Source organism: Aquila chrysaetos, chromosome 1 (assembly GCF_900496995.4).
Source record: "Aquila chrysaetos chrysaetos chromosome 1, bAquChr1.4, whole genome shotgun sequence".
NCBI classification, from domain to species: Eukaryota; Metazoa; Chordata; class Aves; order Accipitriformes; family Accipitridae; genus Aquila; species Aquila chrysaetos.
The window spans coordinates 69,557,451-69,573,767 of NC_044004.1; positions in this window are offsets into that span (position 1 = coordinate 69,557,451).

Here is a 16,317-nt window from a genome sequence, read left to right on the forward strand (position 1 = left end):
ATAGGTTAACTTTAAGAATGTTGCAGCCATCAGAAAAATGAAATGCTTTACTCTCTAAACATTCCGACTAAACATCTGGGAAATCTTAGCTTAAAAATAGTGCAGCAGGCACAATGGAAAATCCTTGAGAGTGATGACAGCTCTAATTTCACATGTATTTATAATCCTGCACTTCGTTTATTTTCTTGGGATTTCTGAATTTGACAGAGACAGATATCTGAAAATAACTGACATGCTAGCTGTCAGCCTCTCCTTAAAACGTGTGGTCAATAGATCAAGGGAACTAAAACACAAGGGGCTCAATGTTATTCTCTGTTACAAAATGCAGAAAGGATGAAGCATTTTATAGTTCCTGAGTGAAATGCTCATATGTGAAAAAATAAATAGCTGACAGTCTCTCACTTCAGCAACTTGTATATGGTGCTGAATTCAAACTACTACCTGCAGTCTGTGAATGAAGGACTATGCCACTGTAAAACAAACATGGAAGCACGAAAATGAGAGCTGTTGCTACAGGAGGCAAACTTTCATCTGGTTTAGGGGTTAGTTTTTCACCAGGCCTATGAAAGATCCTTCTGCAATAAATGGGATCATTTTGTGGAATAACTTAGAGGGAATTTAATTCAATATCCAGATCAATCTTGTCTGTTCCTATAGGCGTTATGGGAAATCCATAGTTTTGGCAGGTAGGAGAAACACGACAGACCTAAATGAAACAAAAAGTGCTTTGAGACAGAAATTTTGTGTTATACATGTCTGCAGTTTCTAGCATAAAGAGAACAGTTTCTTCAAATTAAACGACATTTGGTGCCCTAGTGCAGACAGCTGGGACAATGACAATGTAAAAGGCCAACATGTTACTTTTAATTCAAAAGGCAAAGATAATGGGATGAATTTTTAAGTTCTCCAAATATGAGGTGGAAGACAGCAGTGATTTCTGCTTGCTGTCCATAATACTGAGACTTCTTGTGTGGTGTCAGTAATTATGCCAAGTTCAGCAGGAAGAGGAATGAACTACTTACCTCCTTGTCCTGTATCCACTAGGCGCTGCATAAACTTTTGAGAGAGAACCTACTGGTAAGTCGCTGCAGATCAGACTAGGCAAAATTTCTTCCACATGTGACAACAATGTTGCTCGTTAACCACTGAGATTCAAGAAGTCTGCTCCGTTCAGTTATCTCAGTTGTGGGTGATGGCATTGTGTAACAAGAATACTGTACAAGTCAGGAACAAATGGCCACTAGCTCCGTGAAAACCTGCAAAAGAGGGATCTTGGCAGCTTGTTCCTCAGGGGGATAAGTCCTGTTTCCTCAGTGGACTAATTTTGAGGAAAATTCAGCAGGCATATCCCTGGAGCTTCTGTTCAGCCTCTCTTGGAAAAAGAACCGTAAGTGTGGGTGTATGTGTATATATGTATGGGGACCAGAAAAAGAGACTGGTAGACTACAATGTGTATGACAATCTGCGGCAGTAATGATTCTGAATCACCTTATAGGAAATGTCTTGTTACAAATGTCTGTTGTTTTAGGACGTTTGCCACATGTTATTTTATAAGTAAGTAGAAGCTGTCTTGGGAATAGATCATTAAATGTAATACAGTTTCTAATTGAATGGTTATTATTTTTCCCAACCATAATTTTCTGTTCATACCAATCTGCTACTTTTTGTATCATTCACAGCTCCCAGCCACATACAGGAGTGTAGACATGAAAATCAATGTGTGCAACACATGATGCAAAACCTGCTATTTGCAATCATGTGATACTTGAGAAGTTTCTAAATATATGGAGGGTTCTGCACTATTGAAAATAGTAACAAAAAAATTCTGTAAGTAGAACCTAACCTGCTATGTAGGATGCAAAGCAGTGCTGATAACACTGAGTGATGTGAGTGATTCCTAGTGAATTCTTTTTTTAAATTAACTTCAAGAGGTCTGTTTAGAAGATGGAAGGAATCACGCATTGATTTGTTTTGACATAACATAGCATTACCATGAGGTACAGGGCAAATAAGAGAGGTTTTTTCAACTTGGACTTTCCTGTTGGCAATATTAGTCTGCAAAAATCCAAAATTTTAGAACTTCAGGCTGCATGTTTTTTAATTGCTGTACAAGCCATTGAATGATCACATGACACTGAAGTCACTGGAAAAATATTTAGCTCTTCAGACATTTTGCAAGTTACTCCAAGAGGATAATTTCATACTATTCTCCAGTACTTATTGTCAGGAACATTTATTACCAAAAGACAGTTGATTTTTTACAGCATACAGAAGCCAGCTTCTTTATGCACAAATTTGGAGACAAGCTTTCTGTCCCATAGAGCTAGAAGATTTCATTTAATGTTAAACACAATTACTTCTATAGGCTAAAGAGGCTGTAGAAAGAGAAGGGGCAACTTTTATAGTAGTAAGATACTATGCTTCATTGCTTTTTGTTCTTCATACTTGATCATACTCTTACCTTTTACAGTTCAGTTCCTGAGGGGCAGTAGCTAATGCAACTCCACTGATGTTAATGGCTGATCATTTTTGCACATGCTGGCAATACGTCAACCACTGCAGATAACTCTTTGTTACTGATGATTAACGTACTGATGTGAAGAGTTGTTAAGTGTACTGATTTGAGTTCTGCCTTGCATTACCTGAGCTCAATTGTACCTTCACCTGGTGGCCTGAATTCACCTGAACCTCAGGGTGCTGAGACTTGCTGCCACCATGAATATGGTCTATTTTCTTGGCTAGTTATTTCTCTGTTGCCTGTATCTATATTTGCTGTCATTTCAGAAATTTTGAGGTGCCTATATTTGAATGTGTGAGGACAAGAAAATTACTTCAGATGAGAATATGGAGTTGAGAAGGATTGGAGAAGGGTTCCAGATATTTAGACAATTTACTAGGGAGAACTGAGCTGACAAAATGCTTCTTAATTTTGCAGTTTCAGCAAAGTTGTTTACAGGTGTCTTTCTGAATTTTCTCTCCCAGTTCCACTTTGTTTCTTAAATCACTGTGGTTTGTCATACAGTGCATCTATTACTGCTGTGGCACTTTTTAAAATTAGAAGACTGGATTCGCTCTGGCATTCTTGCTAGCAGTGGCAATGACAGCAGATTTCAGAAATGCAAGATATGGCAACGAGAGTAGAGAGATTGACAGGTATGAAGATTAAGAGCATTCTATAGAGAATATGGTCTCTAAGAGAGAGATGGAGGAATTGAAAGAAGGATCAAGATCATAAAATCACACTAGGAGCAAAATTCACCTGCTCTTCAGCAGTCAATAACCAGTCAATGACAATTCCACTGACATCTTGGCTGTTGATTTTCTGTGGAGAAGATCTGTATATGATGCCACCTCAGGGGAGACTCAAATTCCCTGCAAGGGAGAAAGGAAAATACATTAACAGCCTGTCTCTCAGTACTTCGTCTCTGCACTTGAGAACAGAATTATGGTTGAATCTGAACTCACTGGCCTGGGTTCAGGTCAAATGAGTCCTAAACACTCATTCAGGCACCTGTGCCTGAATCCAGATGTCTATTAGACCATGTGTCTGGTATATAGGGTCAGAAATGTAAGGCTCAAGCATTTCTTAAGCAAGCATTGTTTCCCGGTCAAGCATCTGTACAGTGCCCATAGCATGGCAGTGCACATTCTGGTAGACCACGTGGAATCATATGGTGTCCATCAAGTAGTTTTTTAGACCAACAACCCATAAAAACTACTGCCCACTTTTTTAATTAAAAAATTGTGTGTTAGATTAATTATTGTTTCTATGATTTCTACTGAGAATAAATAAAATTTGGCAGACATGGCCTAATTCATATATAAATGACTTCTACAAAACAAAGCAATTCTATTTGATTTGCTGTAGGTTTTGTATTGTGTTTGATTTCAGAGCTATATGACTTAAGTTTAAGCACCTTACTTTGTTTTCTAAATGTCGAGTGCCACAAATGCAGCTGTACAGTATTGCTGACCCACAGATCCCAGGATTCAAGGCTCACTTCAGCCTCCAGACGACAAAGGGATGGAAATCTGGGAAATATGCCTTCTCAGTTAAAACTTCTAAACTTGTTTCTTGCATATAATACACCCGGGAACTCTAAAAATCCTGGCTGTGGGGCTACCTATCATCAGGCTGCTTATGAGCTTGACTTCTGTGCATTCCCGTGTCCAAAAGAATCCACATGTATGTCTGTCATGAAGTGGCAAACTCTGGGAGCACAGCTTTCCAGGCAGGCAGAAATTCAATGGTTTTCAGTCAGAGATTTTTCAGAACTGAACCATCCCTAAAACTATTTCAAAATCAAAATATTGTCAGAGATTTTTCAGAACTGAACCATCCCTAAAACTATTTCAAAATCAAAATATTCTAACAAAAACACATTGTAGGGCTTTTTTTCCAAACAATTCTAGTAGGAGCAAACAAAACAAGTCTCAAAACTTTGGAGAGGAGCTAATAGGGAAAGGACCTGTACCTGTGGCATAACATCTAATTGGTTGCTGCAAAGTATGAGGAGAAATGAAGATACGGTAGCCACCAAATATATAATTACCTGGCCATCTAACTGGCACTGTTTATTATAAACTGAACTCTCCAAAGCCAGCATGTAAGAGCAAGTAGTTAGAAAAAACATATATACACACACATGTATGTATATATCTCTTTTTCCCTCTTTTCTAACATTGTGTAGAACTTTCATCATTGAGCAAAGTGTAGGTGATCTAGTAGGCATGATGTTTATGGGATACAAACTTGGTACAATACACAGTGATCCTGAAGTATTAAATATATTTCTTCTTTAAATCTTTGATCTCTGTAAAGAGGTGGAACCATCTCTCCTGTATACACTGCTTCATCCCCAGTCCTTCCTTCTGAAAGTGCTTCTGAAAGGCAAAGAAGTAATTCAGGAAAGGTCATGAAATAATAGGGATCAGTACTCCCTGGTAAGTCAGGTCACCTGGATGAGGAGTCTTTCCTAAAGAGGAGGTCTGGGGTTTTTGGTACCATTTTATAAAGTGTACATTGGAAAGAGATTTTGTCAGTACTGAGACGTTTTTATCAGGGAACAGTGGGCTTGAGGGTTTTAGACTTTAAGCCAGGGGAAACAGAAGCACCATCAATACAGAGCTGACCTTTATGGGTTACAGAGCTCCTCTGTGGTCCAAGGGAAGCTTTCTGTTATGTTTAGTTGCAAATGAGCATCCTACACATTTGATATAACCTCTTCCTCTCCTGTGCATTCATTATTTGTACCTTTTCCCTCCTCAGTGTTTACAGGTGAGTGTCTGAAGGTAGAAAAGGTAGGCAGAATAGACAGCTTTTAGACAAGTTAACTAGATGGTCAGACTTCAGGCAAAAGAGGCCAGTCTTTCCCAGGATCCATCTGAACTGATGGACAGGCTTTGGCACTTCAGAAATTCACAATGCCTTTTGGGGGCTCTCCCTCTGAATTGCCTCTTTCCATTGGCTGTAGAAGGAGCTGTGGTTCTCCCTTGTGTACTGAATTTGCATGAATACATTTTTCGGTGTACATAGGAGATGGATGAAGATATTAATTTCTTACTCCAGTAAAAATGTTCATAAGATATTATTAGAAGGGACAGAAAACATAATTGTTCTTGGAGATATTCTTCAAAGAAAGTCTGAGAAGAAATCATCTGTTACACAATAATTTGGGAGCAGTCTTTGAAAGAAAAAGGATGTATTATGAGTGGTTTCTTGTGCTGGTTAGCAACAGACTTGGAAGACAGAAAACTCTGTGCCAGCATCTGTTACTGCAAAGGTCTGCTATGACCTGATAAAGAAATGTTCAGAAGAAAAGATAAGGATGTGTGCACTGAAAAAAGCTGTTAATGTACCATCCTTGCAAGCTTTATGCTGTCTTGTGGAATGGAGATGTCTGTCCAAATGCTTGTTACTCCTGTTTGCTTGGTTTTAGTACTATTTGGCAATTTATTCATATAGAGACACTGTAAACATTTGTGGGGGTTTTTGTTAGTATTTGGTGAGACAGCAACTTGTCAATCCTGAAAGTCTAACTGGTATGTTTTTCATGTGTGGAGTTTCATGGCTGAGGAACATCCAGGAAAAGCCTACTAACAATGAGTTGTAGTACATACAGTGTGTGAGTCCATGGGGACACAAGTATTCCATGTTGTACTATTGTATACTTTGAAAGAAATAGTCTCAGTAGAGAAAGAGGGTGACATTTTTGACAGTGGGATGATCATTTGCCAAGCAAACTCCTTTTGCTTGACAAATTTATTTCCTTTTTATTTGAATTATCAGTAGTTAACTCAGCATCATCTGTGGTATACCCTCAGATGAAGTACGTACCTGTGTCAGACCACCTGGAACATTGACCTACAATTTTGAGATGCACTTGGGAAGCAGGTATGGAAGGCATAATACCGTTTCTTTAAGTGATCCTAAATAACTAGGTATGTGACTAATCATTACACTTTACAGGCTGGCAGTGTTTTTGCTTTGAATACTTATTTTTATGGTGCACTGAATATTTAGGAATATATTATGATTTGTGACTAGTGCAAAAGAAAATGGTTGTCTTTTGTGATCAACAGGTATTTCACTTCCATCTGTCCAGGCTTTTCCACCTGTGAAAGGATACATTTTCCATGCTTACAAAGCGCTTTGAGATCTACACAAATTTCTCTGTAGGTGTGACATGAGAACATCCTCATCACAACCAGAGTATTTTAGTAGATGCGCAGTTCGGAACTTGTTTTACATATGAATAGAACTTGTCGTGTAGCTGTTGGGTTTGTAATTTTTGTGCTCCCTGCACACTTCACTTGGTAGTAAGTAAATTCTTTTCAGTACATCCAAAGCTCCTGGAGTTACACAGCCAATGTGGCATCTAAGCCCTTGTAACAGCTGTTCCAGGAAACAGTCTGATTCAGCCAATAAGCAGTGCTGGAAATGATAAGTGCAGCAGGGTTAGGCTGCTGAGGTCTGTTGCCTCGGGGGGTAATGACCATGGCTTCTTTGCTGTGGAGACAGTGACCTGGGGATTTTTCAGGTTTGTTTTCTGTTGGTTTTGCTCTTTTCCAGATACAAAAGGAAAAAATGAAGATGTGTGAGACAATACTGTTGTTCATTCTGTTGTTTACAGGTGAGTGAACATTTCTTTATATTTCTTTTCTCAGCTATTACTTTCTCTTCAATACTTGTAATTACTTTTTGAAGATATTCCTAAGTATATTCTAACTGTTAATTCATATAACTTGATCTATAAATCGTTGTACAATCATTGAAGGTATTTTCTCTGCGCATTATTGTATTGTACCACATGAATGATTACTTTAGTTACATGTCTATCAGTAAGATATAACTGACTTAAAAAACATACAATTATTTTGCCGTACAAATATCTGTATCACCCCTAATAATAAAACTTCAAAAATAAGTTAGGTTGTTGTATTTTAAAGAAATCCCCTGCAGGTGCAGAAAGACACATGTGCCAATAAAAGGCAGGACTTCTTGCAACATTAGTAATCTTGGATTCATTAACGAATGACAAAAATAAATGTTAATATCAATAATGATCAATATTCTAATAATCAATAGTAGAACTAGAGACATGACAACACATACAGCTCATCCCTTTTTTTTTGTCAGCGCTGCTAGTTACAGGTACAGTGGCAGCATCTCAGTGATGCTGCAAAGCAAGCAAAAAATTGAATGATTTCAGGCCATTTAACAATAAGCACCACGTCTTTCTAATTGTCCCACAAAGACTTTGTAAATTTACTAAGTAGAAGTGAGAAGGGGTGGTATCTCACTCTGCAAGTTTCATGAACTTTTTCCCAACTGCACCATTTGTTTTATTAGGACTGGAAGGACCCCAGCCTCTTATATAATTTCTGTCTAATGAAAATGGTTGTTTAATACTCAGAATTTGTGACTGGATGTGATATAACAGAGACCTCTTACATAATTTGTGTCTAATATTAGATAATAATGAAAATTAGCAGTTAGAATTTGTGACCGATTGTGTTGGTTTCATAAATTTTCACTACAACATTGTTTCCTTGTGAAAAAGAAAAAATAGGCTTAGGTTGGTGTGAAGACATAAGGCACTTCCTTCTTTACACCTCTGTTCCACTAAAGGCAGCAATAGAGGGAGAATTTAAGAAGGTGCTAAGAGGTGGAGGGGGTTGGCTAATGGACCTTCTTATCGTGAACCTACACGCACTCTCAAGAGTACAAGCCTGGCTGAGAACTTATGCCATCCCTCTTCAAAGGAGTTCGTGGAGATAAGTATATCATTGGGCCCCCTCTGTAGACCTGTGCTCTGCTTGGCAAAGTCCTGTAAAAGCTTCAAAGTGACGAAGCAAGTTTTTCTCCTAGCCACTGAGCAACTTAAACCCATTGCTAACAAGTGCAACATATTCTCAGAGAGAGAGGCAGCATCTGCCCATAAGTGCCGTTTGTTTTTATTGCAACATCATGGGTGCATCTGTTGCTCCCTTCCAGAGGAGCTGTGGATGTTATGTCTGGAGATGACATTATAATTCTAGGAAGAACTTTATAGATAATGAGATCTCAGGGGAGACCAGAATTGTGTAAGACGTTTGATGGTGTTAATTTTTTTAACTTGTATGTTCCAAGAATCTCACATCGCACAGCTTTGTCCCCTTGTGCTGCTTCAGAGTCAATTACTTCCCATGTGGAACCTCCTGGAACTTCACTGGCATAAAAGAGGTTTTGTTTTGTTTTTCATGTCACAACTGAGACCATGTAAGAAAGCATCTGCTTAATGCTCCAATAACTTTACAAAGAGTATAGTTTTCCTCTCTTCCTGTCATTCAGAAAAAGTTCAGGGAAAGTGTCTTTCACCCCTCCCCTAATCATTTTCATTAATTTGCAATTGAAGTTGAGGAGGAATGTGAAAGAAAGGGTGTTTTCATTTAACTAAAGCAAGCTAATGAGTGTCATCATCTGTATGAATGTGATTGCTTTCCTGTTTGAGTAGCATGTAGGGCAAGAGGAAAAGTGAGAATGACGATGACTACCAGTGAACAACCCAGGTGAATTTAGATGCTGTATCCTATCAAGCCCCATCAAAACAAATGAAAATGGTTTTGCTAATTTCCACAGAGTGCCTAAATCTAGTAAAGGCTATAGCTCTGCTACTATTCCTTTATGGATTTCATTCTCTTACTCCAAAGCAAGGAAGCAATATCTGAGAAGACTATCTATGAAAATATTTTTTTTTTAAAGCTGAGTAAATGACAGTTTTGTTTTTTCAAAACTTTTTCTGAGAAATGTCTTAACAATTTCAGCTGAAATGTTCATACAGAAAAGTCAGATGGAAGGAAACATTCCAAACGTAAAACAACAGGCAAGGTTGTCCAAATTATGAGCATTTGAAAGCAGGATATTTTTGAAAGCAGCATTTTATAACTGAAATTATCAAACAACCTTAATAATAAATGGTACGGCATACTCCAGCAATAATATTTTTTTTTTTTTTAGGATATCTTTGTAACACTGCAGATGTTGCTGCAAACACCACAACATCATCACATATTTTCTCACCTACTTCCAAAGTCACACAAGCTCCTGAATCAGAAACACCACCACATGATAACGATGATGTTCCAGGTCTGTTTTTTAATTTGTTGCTTCCCCCAAATCCTGGGTCAGTTCTCCCCTCAGTGTGCACACTCGAGACTTGTGAATACACTGTTCCATTTTTCCCCTGTTGTTTTCCACCCAAAGACTCTTTCTATCCAAAAGCCTTACAAAAATTGCAAACACAAACCAATTTAGCAGCAATATAACCCCGTGATTGATTTAAACAGGTTTCCCCCTGTTTCTACAAAGGTGGAAGCTGAGGCACAAAGAACGTTTTGGACATCTCAAATAACACAGCCTAAATAATTGTCTGTCAAGAAGCAGAAAATATGTCATTTCGTATAAAATGTCAGGCACTTTTCATGATCAGTGGATAGTTTGGTATCCTGTGCTAAAGGAAGAAAACTGATGAGGAAGATAGCAACAGAAAAAGGCCCCGTAGACCTGCTAAGTGTCTTGAATCTTTCTGCGACACCCCTCTGTGCAGGATCACCAGCACTTGCCTCTGTGTATGTCTCAAGTGATACCCTTCTCCTGCTGCTCTTTCTGGCGGCTTTATGAAGTGACTGCTTTCACAAGCCCTGTCTTTGCTCTTACGATCACAGCTACGAGCTGCAGGAAACTGTATAGGTACAGGCCAGCGCTTCAGAACATTAATGCTTTCTTAATTCCTACGTTTGTGAGGCTTTGTGTGGTGGTGGTCTCTGAAGCAGCTGCTAGGGCAATGCTGCTAGCTGAAGAGTCAGGAATTTTCCCACCCTCTTTCTTCCTTGTGTCGTCTTTGTGCTGCTTCTGCCGAGACAGCACTCAAGGCTCAGTGGTGAAGATGGAAGAAAGGCAAAAAGAAGGAGGAAACTTTTGGCAGCAACAGTCTTCTATCTGCTTGCTTCCTTCTTCTTTGTTCAGCATGGCAGGATCTGAAGAAGCTGCTGTTCTGACTTGGACTTAGTTATGCTAATTATGAATATATGTAAATGCACAGCTCTCTAAATGTATGAGAGCACTGTGGCACACAAAGTCTTACCTGTCAAACAGACAAAGCATGTATGAAGGAGGGTAAACAGAAATCAGCATACAAGTATGGTGAATGTAGGTACAGAGTAGTTAATAGCTGCCATCTATTATTTTGGCAGGAAATAATAAGTCAGTTTCCTTCTAACATCTGACTGTAAATTCAGTGCTTTGTAATCACCAAAAAAAGGTAGGGAAAACAGCTTTAGCTTCATTACACATAGTTGTACAGTTTTCTCATGTTTCTAATTTTCATTCCTTTCCTTTTAACAGAGGAACAGCTGTCAACTCTGTTAGGTAGGTCGACAACTTCAATACATGCATTTCTGCTTAGATAATTTTTTTCTTTACCTAAGTTTTGAACTTTTAACTTCTTCTACTGCAGTTGGTTACAGAACACAAAAGCTATGTATGGACTTGCCTACATTAGCCTGAAAAACTCTGTTTTTATAAAAGAGTATTAAAGACACTTCTTAACAGCAAATCATGGTATTTCTCTGGTGATTTGAGTAATAAGAATATCACTCCACTAGACTAAACCATAGTAATTCACTTTCTTATTACCATAATTAGTATTTGGGACTTTTTCTTTCAGTAAAATCTGTAGCACCAGTAATATTGTGAGCAGCAGTAACTATTGGTATATTAAGGTTGGAGATGAATATAGCACATACTTTGCACTGCCAAAAAAATCATTGACTGTAATGACCTGTAATAGGCTTCGTTCATTTCTGTGCAAGTCCAGACTTGAATGAGATTTTTGTTTGTAGGAAAAATAGAGACCTAGATTTTAGTGCATTTTATGCTGCATAATAATCCACAAATGTAGATATTAATCCTTTCTTAATGGCTTAGAGTCATGGGTACCTTTCTTTTTGCTCTTCTAGTGGCAGGAATCAGCATTTCCTTTGTATTCCTTTTTATTCTTGTAATTATTGGTGTTTGGTATGCACGGAAAAAATCAAAGGTGAGTCCAAGCTTTTATCTTTGGGTATTTGTTTATGTATGTATATTTTTATATATCATAGAATATGAATTGTCAGCTTCCCAATTTTTTTCACTTTTCACTCAGATTTCTGGTATTCATTTGCACTGTAGTTGCTTTTCCACTGGGATTTTTTTTGCCACTGGATGGCATTCTTAAAATGAGTCACCTTGTAATCAAGGTTTAATTTACCTCAGCTGGCTTCCCTTCCTGGGTAGTACCTGCTCACATTTTAGTAGGAATCATTCCTGGTTTGCAGTTTTATTCTCTCTTTAATGACAGTTTTTGTCATTAAAGGTCCTGCATGAGAGATGACAATTGGACAGTTCAAATGAGTTTTTTCTGTCTGAGTCACTTTGGATACTATAATTATTTTGCAACTACAGTCTTATCTGTGATAAGTTAATATTGCTGAAAATTAAAATATTAGGTAACTTATCTAATAATAAGAATACATGCAGTAACACTTACTATAGATTCAGGTATGAAAAAATAGTCTACTGTATTAATGAAGCAAGTTAAAATAAGGAAAAATATCAGCAGAACTAACACTAATATTATATTGACATTATTGATTTTGTATTTGTGTAGCTCAGATGCATACTGCGGTGATAATAACGTATTTGTGTTTCTTGCACAGGGAAGATCAGCTTCCAGAAATTAATTCTGCCCCTCTGGTGAACCTGGAGTGTCCTTAAAAAAAATTTCAACACATGAAAACCAATGCGAGTGGCCTTTTGAAAGAGCATTACAATGACAGCAGGAGAGCTGTTGCATGACCCTTTGGTCTCTGCACCTGTATGACAGAACCGTGCATACCATGGGACTTGGAGTCAGTAATGTTCCCTTTTTCAGTGAGCGTTTCAAATCACTCCAAAATAATTTGGAATGTCAGTTAACAAGAAAATCCTGTTACCAAAAGAATCTCAATCAATGCTATTAACCAAAGCATTTAAACCGGGAGAACATGCATTGCCTGTAGCGCAACAAGGGTCAAACTGCTGCAAAGCCTCAAGCCTTATAATCTCTTTCCTCATCAATACCGTAATTAAATCCAGTTCTGAGAACTGTGTGATACTAGGCACTCTAGGAAACTTAATCATTGGTATTTATGGCCTTTATTGTGTATTTGATCTGTTATATATTGCAATGAGGTGTATTTCTCATCCTACTCTTATTTCAGTAATATTATTCACGTTTTTCTTTCCTTACGTCCTTTCCAGGAGGAAAGAAGAAAGTCCTCTCAATTGTAGCTATTTAAACAGCACTCTCAAAAGAGCTGTATCTTCAAAAAAGTTAATTTATTGAAATTAAAGAGATCCTAGTTACAGAAAATGGCACACTTAGGCTATGTCTGTTCTAATAAATTAAACCTGCACAAGAGCATTGCTACTGTTGAGGCTAGCTGGAACAGTCCTTGTTTATGCTTGTATACCTGTGAACTACCTATTGGAAGTGGCTCCTGGAAGGCTCTAGCTTGCAAAATTTGGCTCAGGCCAAAACCAGCTTACCAGCATAAACAATACTATTCCAATGCCTGGAAGTTTCTGGGCATTGTTTAATTTACTAGTCTAGATATACAGTTTTATTGTTTAAAGCTATTTTTAAATTACATATTTGATGTACCTATTCACTCATTTATTGACAGTTATTAGCAATGATTAATCAAAGCTGGCCACTGCAAACTTTCATTTACTTGCTGTGCTCTGTTTTTCTGTTGCCTTGTAGCTGTCTAAAAAGCCAGTTGCTTGAATATAAGGCATGTTGCTAAAAGTTTATTATGGTGCCTTAGCATGAATTTACAGAGTTGAACTCTGTTGCACTCTCTCACTGGGTAGATGTTATCATAGAATAGAGTAACAGAATAGTCTCACACCCTGACCTTAGGCCAAAGCTTTTGCATCCTCACTGAGTGAACGCAGAAATTGCTAGTGCAATGTAAATTCATATCCTGGCCTATGGCTCTGCGAGGCTGTGTAAATTAATCTGTGTGAAATCCCCTGTTGTGACGAGGCTGCCACTAGTACCCAGAGAAATTCCATAGCCTGAAAAAAAGACATACAATTCAGTTTTCAGCACATCATCCATTTTGTAAAAGAGGAAATAAGGAAATTTCAGGAAAAACTATTTTTATAGAATGCAAAAAAAAAGTTAATGCATGGATAAAATTATGCCCATTAAATTCAGCAGCTGTGTAGCTAAAAGGTTAGCTCCTCAGGTGATATAACCTGTCAGACCTTCCTTTCTCTAGTTCTAGCCCTCGACGATGATGATGATAATAATCAAGAGTCAGTTAAGGCAGAAAACCTGAATTTTATTGGATGATACTGTCATTATTCCACTACTTCTTCCCCTAACTGAGTAGCACTTACTAACTGGTGTCAGGTGCTCTCAGCAGCCAGTGACTGCTGTGGAGCTGTGGGATCTGGGACAGAAGGGGCCAAAAGACACGCACCCAAAGGGCTGCCCCCCTGGTAACGTGGTAGATGAAAGAGGACTACAGAGGTAAGGGGATCATCTGAGATGGCTCTACCAAAACTTTCCTGTGTGAGCTTTGGCAAGTGACCTTTATTTCTGAGACTGAGCTCCTGGCCTATAGGACAAAACCAGTAGTATGTCCCTACTTGATATTTAGCTGTTAAGATAAATACATGTAACAGCATGGGGTGTGTCAGTCCTACAGTAATGAAGCTATGCTGAGAGCTGTAAATTTGCAGGAAATCACAGATTCTGTTTGTCCGTAAATCTTCTCAGGCTGGTATTAACTTCTCCCAGTAACAGTAGAGAATACCACTATGTCAGCTTTCAGTTTTGGGTACTGATTGACATTCTCTACAAATAAAAGCAGTTTCTTGTCAGGGTCTGCACTTACTTCATGAAAGCCAAAGAACTTCAGTTGACTTCAGTGAAACAAAATGCAAAGGAATATTTGAAAGTTCACCACTTTTTCCATCTGCTCAATAGATAAAGATACTTTTTTCATTTCTGTGTGTTTGTTCTGAGTTTAAGAATGAGGTAATTACATGAATTATATCTGCAGCAATATTATTTGGGGTGGGGGAGTTGTGCTATAGCTGCTTCCTATGGTTTGGGGTTTTTTATGTGCATCTTCTGTTTTCATTCCATTAAATAGAACTTCAGTAAGTGCTTAAATGCTTTTCTAGCCTCTAGATCAAGAGTGCCCTGGGCAACAAACAGTGTTAGTTGAATGCAGAGGAAGTAAGAGTAACAAACATTTGATCATTTGCCAGGAGTAATTCATATAAACCATGTTTACAGTGCTTTTTAATTGATGTTTGCAAGACTCCATGTGAATGATTCTGCTTTTGGAAATGTTTTCAGAGTGGTTGTATTTTATCTGAACTTTTACAGAATTTGTGTACTAATAAGAATATTTACTAGTCTTTATTTGGTGTTCATATTTTGTTATTGTACTGTTTAAAATGTTTGTGATTGCTGAAGTAATTAAAAAAATTTGTTCTAGCTTGGGTGACCAGTCCCACAAGAGTGGATGCTGACTACTTAGCAGTTAAACTACCTGTGAACTTGGAATTATTTGTGTCAATGAAGTCTCTGCAACATATGGCCTGACACATGCGCTCACAAAGTGGTTCATTTGGCTCATTGCACTGCAGTTTCATTGCATGCTGATCAGCAGAGACTGACAGGCATTACATACCGATGGGGTAGATGGCAGTAGCAGCTTGCTGGGAAATGGTGGGGAGATGCTATTGAAAAAGCAGGTTTAGACAATAAGGCAACAGAAAACTTAAAAGAACCGTGTTCTGTGGGTCTGATTTGGAAATGAGGTGCGTGCTATAGAAAAGTTAGATGGGATTGACGTGAGGTGGGGGAGGTGAAGTGTTTATTAAAATGGAAAAGGAGAAGTGTGTGGAAATCGGGAAAGCCCTGATTTGCAGAAGCTGTGGACATGGAAGTCAGACCAGCAGTACATGCTACCTATGGTTTGATGGCCCTTATATTTATTTGAATGGTAAGCTCATTTTAAGTTCGTTTAGTTATACTTTTTTTCCAGTATAGGACAGATGACAAGGGATTGTGTTAATTTGCAGGAAATAAGTTTTAGATCAAATAGCAGAGAAATCTTTTTGAGTACAAGAAGGGAAAAGCAAACTACCCAAACTGGTGTTGGAACCTTGCTCAGTGGAGCTTACTTTTAAAAGCAGATTACACAAAATACCCCTATTCCAGGCTGTCGTGGTTTCAGCCCTGCTGGTAACAAAGCACCACGCAGCCGCTCGCTCCCCCCAGCCACAGTGGTATGAGGAGAAAATATAAAGGCAGGCTCGTGAGTCGAGACAAGGACAGGGAGGGATCACTCACCACTTAGAGGCACGGGCAAAATACAGGCTCAGCTTGGGGAAGAAACAAAATCAATTTAATTTACTACAAATCAAATCAAAACAAGGATATTGGGAAGTAAACCCAAACCTTAGAACACCTTCCCCCCACCCCTCCCTCCTTCCCGCCTCAACCCCACTCCCGGTTCTCTCCACCTTCTCCCCCCGGCGGCGCAGGGGAGCAGGGGACGGGGGTTGGGGTCAGCTCCCCACACCTTGTCTCTGCTGCTCCTTCCTCGTCAGCGGGAGGACTCCTCACTCCTCCCCTGCTCCACTGTGGGGTCCCTCCCACGGGAGACAGTCCTTCACAAACTTCTCCAACATGGGTCCTTTCCGCGGGCCAATCTACAGTCACAGAC